Genomic DNA, 8,220 nt, shown 5'->3' with positions numbered 1-8,220 from the left:
GCTGTTTGTCACTCGATATTGAAAGGGATTGTTGGAATATTGTATCTGCTGTATTTTTTTTTTAGAATTAGGTTTTTACTTTCTTGTTCTTTATCCTGATTCCATTGTTATTGATTTATTAATATTTATGATAAATAGCTTATTAATACTGGAGTGAAGTCCTGACCAGGCATTTGTAACTATATTTTGGTAAATGTTGAATTTATTTCTAAGTGTTGTTATTGTAAATAATTTGTAGTTGAACCCTGATTGTAGCGGCGTGTTCATTTTAGACCGTTACAACTTATTATCTTTCATAATAAACAATAAGTAACAACCCATTTTAATATAAAACCATCATTTCAATAAAAAATAAGTCAAACAGAAACTTAACAAGGAAGAGAAAAAAAGGCATCTCTCTAGCTCCGCAGGAAAAGAGCAACAATACAATTATGCAAGAAGAGCGAGGGCTTATTTGTTTGGTATGAATTTTGCGCAAAGCTACATGAGAGCTATCTGAGCTAGCCGTCCCTAATTTAGCAGTGAAAGACTATAGGGAAGGCAGCTAGTCATCACCATCCACCGCCAACTATTGGGCTATTCTTTTTTTACCAACGAATAGTGGGATTGAGCGTAACTTTATAACGCCCCCACGGCTGAAAGGGTGATCATGTTTGGTGAGAGCCCTCGACCCGCAGATTGAGAGTCGAGTGCCCTAACCACTTGACCATGCCGGGCCGGAATAGTGAGGGAACAAGGCCTATACAGTTTTTGTAAGATAAAGCAAAATACTCTTGCTTTTCAGGTTTCGAAGGGAAGGGTTAGGAACATAATTACCCAAAGTCACAAAACAAAGAAGTGATACGCTTACATCTAGTTTTATTTGACAGCAGGAACTGACTCAGGTTTACAGGAATAAAAAATGTACAAATTTATCCAGTTTTAAAAGAAGCTAGCAGACACAATTTTCCCCTGTTTTCAACAAAGAGAACAGATATGTACGGTACTTATCCAGCTTTCCAGGTATATACTCAATTTTACTTGAGTCGCTCATAAACACAAATTAACCATAAGGAAAGGAAATAAAAGTTGTTTACCAGTTTTAAAAGCAGGAGCATGCGCACATTTTACCATAGTGTTTGAAGTGTGCAGACAAATGTTTGTCTCTTTTTACAATCATGGAAAAGGCATGTACAGGATAATTTTGACAGAGTCAAAGACTCGTTTAGTAGATAGACACACTTTCTCCAATTTTCGTGAAGAGAGCACCATGAACTGTTTCTCGGCTTTTAATGAAAATGACACACAAACTAAACTAACGTGTAAGTAGCAACTCATTTTTACAGGAACAGAGTTAAAATCCCACTTTCCCATTTTAATAACCACTTAAAATATCAGTTTGACAATAAGCAAAGAAATATTTACGGTGTTTTACACAGAAAAATCAAATACATTCCTATCCAATTTTACAGTGGAAGAAACATTCTTATTCAGCTTTAAAGGAAATAATTAGGCTAAACTTCAATTCAATTATAATAGAAACGTTCTTAAGACTAGTTTGGGATTATCATAGAATATAAATAAGGTCGTAGACCGTCTATGAAACAATAAAGTGGAAAGTTAATTTTTTTCATTGTTTACATGGTGTTAGAAAATTGATGATAGGTTAATTCCTTAAATAAAATCTCTTGAACTTTTATTTTAGTAGAAATAAATATAAGGGAGAGAGAAAGAAAAAGCTTTAGCTGGAGCTGCCATTGATGCGACGTTTAACATACTTAACACAAGAAAAAACTATCCTATTTTTGTAACACAAAGCTAAATACTCTCGTGCATCGCACTTTTCAGAGTAAATATCATGCCTTCGAATCAGAATGACGTACACAGAATGAGTAAGCTTATATTCTAACTGGAAGTATCACGAATCGGCCTACAATTCGTTAACTGCTTATATTTACAAACAACAGTAAGATTTTTACCGGAAAATTGTATAATGTATATCTAGATGTTGTTTTAAATTAAAAGTATTTATGTGTTCATTATATGTGGTTGCTCGAAATTAACGTTTTACCGTGCTGTCAGAAGGTATGATGAATAAAAAAAAACAACAAAAAAACAGAACAGGTAAGGTACACGGTAATTCAAACAGATTACCAGTACTTATTTTGAAGATCACTTGAGATGTTTCTTGTGATTTCGAATCTGTCTTCTCTGTTTTATTGTTCTGTTTGCAGGAAAACATTATAGTAATATACCTCCCATTCTGGCAAAAACACTCGTTCTCTATCGACATTGAATAGGTTGAAACGACATCACACTAACTATAATTCATGAAGCAAAGACGAAAATACCACAATGAGAAAGCGTGTTTTTGATTGTAATTGCTAACGATTAAAGCTATTACTGATTTTTCTCGTACTTGTACACTTGTAGTACTCATGCAAAAACGCCTTTTTTTTGAAAGAATATATCTATCTATCTATCTTTCTATCTATCTGTTACAAGAGAATATTCTCAAGTGAAAGAAATTTTTCTACAGTTATATAATGGTAAAAAGATCATTATAAAATTTAACATAAGTTTCATTTTAGGTTTAATTTTCTTATAGTTCACTTTCTTCTCAATAATGATGTCAGTTTTAATAATTTGCTAAATAAGATGAGCCTTTTTAATTTCTCAGGAATTTACTTGCCCAACTGGTAACTGATAGAATTGATTTTACAATGTGCAAAATAACTCTCTCACAAACCATTGGGTTTTATGTGGGTATATTTGTGAATGGCAAAAATATTTTATTATTCCAACGGAAATGTAGGTCTCTAGCGAGTCATAAAAATATAGGTCAAAGCTCTACTCAGCAAGTCATATGGCAACCATAACCGATATAATGTCGCGGTGGAACAGCTTTTATCAGAACTACATTTTGACATCACTTGGCTTCGTAGGTAATGTGATGCCATTGAAAATTATTGCTTTTGGGGAGGATATGTAACAGCCTTTCTGACACAGGATATTCATACACTCAGATCATAAAAATGTGTTCATATCGAAATAGAAGATTTAGAATTTCTAACGAAGGATTATCCCATGTACTTAAAGGTATTGAAAAACAAAGGAATATGGATTAACTAGAGTCACCAGGACCATCCAGAAAGAGACCTGCAACAAGCCGTACCTCAGCTGCTGTAAGCAAAGTGCAACGTCTTATACCAGATGAGAATCTATAAACACAAAGATTAGTGGCAAAAGCCGTCTACGTGCACTAGGCAACAAACAAATTAAAAACCAGAATTAATTATAAATATATATGTAAATAAATTGTATCCCAGATTTCAATATTTTTGAAGCAACTTCTTTTTCGTAAGGACATAATGCCTCATTCCATTTAATTCTATGTCAATATAACTCAAACTTTTAAAATTTTATACTTAAGATCTCTTATTGCCTTCAATAACTCTCACTTTGTAGGCTAATCATAGGTATCATAAGATGCGAATGCACATTTATAAATTCAAAGTAATTTGCAATATATATCTACATGCAGCTATTTAAATTTAAATATGTTTTTCTAGTTTTCACATCCTTTTGTAAAATAAATGAAACACATTGTTTATATTATGTAAGAAAAGTATTGTAAGGAAATAAAAAACAAGAAACTTTGAAAAAGTTCATTTATTTTGGTTCTCTTTGTTCTAAACAACATTAAGGTTAGTATAAGGAAATGGTTCTCTCAAGTGTTTTTACAATGTGGTTCAAGGATAAAATTTGACTTTGTAGCAAGCCAAATAACAAACAGCCAAGATTCCTTGTGTAATGATTGAAAGCTTTAGCTCTAATGCCTTGAATTCTAACATCGCAGACCAGTATTCTTAGTAATGGAGCTGCTTTATCGATATGTTTTTCTATTAAGTTTCAACACTTTAGTGTAAAACTGTAAGATTTTAAATGAACTGCTAGAATACTAGTTTTAAAGAAAACTCAAAGAAATATCACTGGGTATTCCTAGTTTCCTACACCTGGATGTATCACAGGACATAAATCAGATAGTAGTTTGATGAAAAAAAGAGAGAGAGGAATTTTATATGTTTCTTGCAGATTTTCCAATTCTTATAACATTCTGAAAAGTTAATGGTATACGAAATTAAACTGTTTGAGATATTTTGTCCGATTTTCATTTTAATGATCTCGTATGTTTGTTTGTTATGGAATTCGCGCAAAGCTACGCGAAAAATATCTGCGCTAGACGTCCCTAATTTAGTAGTGTAAGACAATAGGGAAGGCAGCTAGTCATCGCCATCTATCCGCCAACTCTTGGGCTACTCTTTTACCAACGTCACCTAATAACGCACCCACGGCTGAAAGGGCTGGTGGGACGGGGATTCGAACCAGCGACCCGCACGCAGATTGCGAGTCGATCGCCCTAACCATAACAATTTTACAATATATAAGAACATGATAATTCGTGAAAAAATAACAACTTCGGCAATGTATTTGTTTTCATACAGAAGCGTGTATTGCGTCTGTAGAAGTCAGATTGGTTGTTTGTTTTGTTTTTTTTGTGCAAAGCTACACAAAGGTTATTAGCATTAGTTGTCCCTACTTTTGAGCAGATGGACTAGGGGGAACAGCTCCCACCACCAACTCTTGGACTACTCTAATCAAGTAGTGGCATTTGACCATCACTCTTATAGCGTACTCAGAGCCTCAAAGTAGGGAACGCGATTTTACGGCAAAGAGACGAGAATCACGGAGACTCTAATGCTAGCTATTAGGCCTCGCTCGGCTCGTATAGGTCAGTAACAAAGACATACAAATAAAGTAATCGATTTGGTTATCCTTGCTGATTTTACAATTTGAGGGCCAAAATCAAGCGTTATTCTAAAACGAAAAAGTATCTACTAAAGGCAGACATTTTGTTTAATGATTAGTTTATATAATGGCTGGAAGATAAGGTATAGTAACAAGTTCTCTCCAAAGTTTTTAAAGAAGTCGGTAAATGAACGTAAACTAATAGTTTTTCACCTATATTTTATGACTGTGCTTATGAAAAAATTCAGAAGAGGTAACTATGACAAGTGTGTGTGTGTTTTCTTATAGCAAAGCCGCATCGGGCCATCTGCTGTGTCCACCGAGGGGAATCGAACATCTGATTTTAGCGTTGTAAATCTGAAGACTTACCGCTGTCTCACCGGGGGGGACAACGATAACAAATTATTTTTGTAGGACGAGAAGAACTGATTATTATGCTGTAAAACTGGCTATGTTGGTTTTTGTTTTGTATACGGATAAAATAACACAACATCAAACAGTTGGAATAACATTTGATATTTCGAGAAAATAACAACCCATTAAAAACAAAGAAATATTAAGTATAGTACGGCTCGAAGGCAGAAACGTGTTTCTTTTTTCTTCTTTGGGGTGCACATGTATAGTTAGATATAAAGTACCTTATATTAAAATATTTTGAATAAGCAAAATAATAAAGCTTGGAGTTAGTATACTATTCCACCAAAAGTTTATCGCTTTTAGGAAGCATATGAAACAGTTCTTTCCAATGTTTAACATTTATTCATTCAGATCACAAGTATATGTTACGATTGAGAACTTATAATAATTTCCAAGGCGAATATATCTCTTCCACTTAAACGAAGTGGAAAACACAGGAATGCAGAACAAATTGGGGCATTAAGACCACCCAGAAACAGATCTGCAACAAGTCGTACCCCACCGGTGGTAAGCAAAGAGCAGAGTCTTTTAAATGAGTAGTAAAAGCTGTATACATGATCAGTATGCAACACAGTCAAGAAGGATATCCTTCTGGAAAAGCGGCACAAGTTATATTTGGTTAACTGTTGTCTAACAGAAGTGGCTAGAAAATGAAATGAGTATTCATGGTTTTCTATATGAACACATTCGACTATGGAGCTTTGTGCTAACAGACTATTGAAACGGGCGCTGGGAAACCATCACCCTTGTACGCTACATGTTTTATTGAAAACTAGCTAGGAGTAAGGTGTGAGTTGGACATAGAAGCGTTACGACAGGACGTTTTGCAATGGAAACTATGCTACGAAGCTATTATCAGATAGAGCATGACTGGTCGTGTCGACGTGTCGAGGCTTCAAAAACGTTTTAATATGAAGCACTCAGACTCTGTATACATATATTTAATCCGAGAAAAACAAAATAAAAACAGAAAATATAAATTGTTTTCAATATCGGAATCCCAAGTAAAGCAAGCTATAATATTTTAGTAGTCACAGATTTGTACTTACCTGCACGAATGTTCTAAATGAATACCATTTTAAACACAAATAAAGAATTTCGGAATAGCGTTCTATTTGAGCTACTTTGATGACTAAATTGCCAAAGCACATGTGAAGTTAATAATTAATATAATTTACATTTCACTTAATATCAGCTTTCAGTTCTTCAGAAAAATAAAATCTAAAAATATTTAGGATATTGCAGAACATAATTTCTATTCCATAACTGATAGGACATTAACTGCACCTAGAGAACTGAGCTTTCTTATTTTTCTTAATTGTATTTACTAATAACGAATAACAGACAAGAAGAGTTTCGAGAACTTTTGACTGGTGCTTAAAAACAATCTATGTTAAGAACACCAGTGCACCTTAGCTTTTATTTTTGAAATACGATCCATATTTCTATTCGAATTTAAATTATCCTCGTAAATATAACGAATAAATTCGGGCTAGTATTTTAAATAAGTGAAAATAATTAACTTAAAGTCTGATTTATAGAAAATATATAAACTTTATCAATGAGTTGGTGAAAATTCTGACGTGCTGGGAATAAACAACAAACATAGGTTAATGATCTCCTACTTTATCATCTATTTACCTGATCAAGAAAATTCTGGTTATTTTGATCTCATCATTTAAATGATAATAACTATTTTATTACATATATATATATGTTTCCAAAATTATATTATTAAATTAAATAAATTTTTCATTAGTAGGAAGTTATTTTAAGAGAAACGTGTTGTGTCGAATCACGAGTCACAACCCAGTGCTAAGGAAATTTGTCCACCTGTCTCTCTCATAAAACATTTGCGTAGAGTGAAATTTAAAATGGAAATTATGTTCAGTATTGTATCTCGTTTAATAATTTCATTTCACCAGAGACAGAAACAGAGAAGTGCGAGCATTTTGATACTAGACAAATGAAAAATGTTTACATTCGCCTATAATGTTGTGTGAATACATTTGGTTGTCAAATCTTTTCATTGCTTACAGATTAGAATTTACACAGGATTTACCTACCGAACATATGCAGTATTTGTCCCTGAAGACTTATACAACCTTAAACTAAAGCTCTGTCAAAGTTTATGGTATAAATCATGATATATGCAATGTTATTTGCTAGTTAGAAGGTTTTAACATTTTTATTATCAGTATGTATGTTATTGTTTATTGTTTTGAAAGCAGTTCGTGGTTTTAAAGTAAAACAATTTCAGTCGATTTTGTTGTATTCTACAAACATATAATGTAATTAATCAATATTTTTGTTTGTTTGTGCGTTCTAACATTTGTATTGTCAGTATGTATGTTATTGTTTATTGTTTTGAAAGCAGATCGTGTTTTTAAAGTAAAACAATTTCAGTCGATGTTGTTGTATTCTACAAACATATAATGTAATTAATCAATATTTTTGTTTATTTGTGCGTTATTAAGCACAAAGCCACGCAATTTATCTATCTACGCTGTGCAGTCTGAGAGTATCTAAACCCAATTTTTAGTGTTATAAAGCCCACAGTCTTACAGTTGAGACACCGGGGGGGGGGGTCAATACCATATTGATAGCATGTATATTAAGTATATTATGATATCAAGTGACTGATAATGTTTACTTTGTACCTACATGATTGAATGATCCACAATTCTGCAGATACACAAGGGGCACAGAATACTTGTATGGTCTATTAGTCCTTCAGTATCCTTAACAAAAATTATTGTACAAAATATTAACTCAAATTTACTTCCTTCATTGCTATCTAGTATGTCAATGAATGATAACAGACATGATCAATGTACTTTGCTTCAACTTAGGTTAAGACTATAAATGAAGCATGACATTTTTTGAAGCCTGTCTAGTCTAAGTGGCGTTCTTTACTTAGAGAAACGTGCCTTTTCTTACATCTTAAGGAGAAGAGCTCTTCGATTTAATTTCCGTCATTAAAAAGTGGTGATAAAGGAATCAGTAAACCACAAT

Source organism: Limulus polyphemus, unplaced genomic scaffold (assembly GCF_000517525.1).
Source record: "Limulus polyphemus unplaced genomic scaffold, Limulus_polyphemus-2.1.2 Scaffold2, whole genome shotgun sequence".
Classification (NCBI taxonomy): domain Eukaryota; kingdom Metazoa; phylum Arthropoda; class Merostomata; order Xiphosura; family Limulidae; genus Limulus; species Limulus polyphemus.
The sequence above is the reverse complement of the archived record's forward strand: the minus strand, read 5'-3'. Positions refer to the sequence as shown.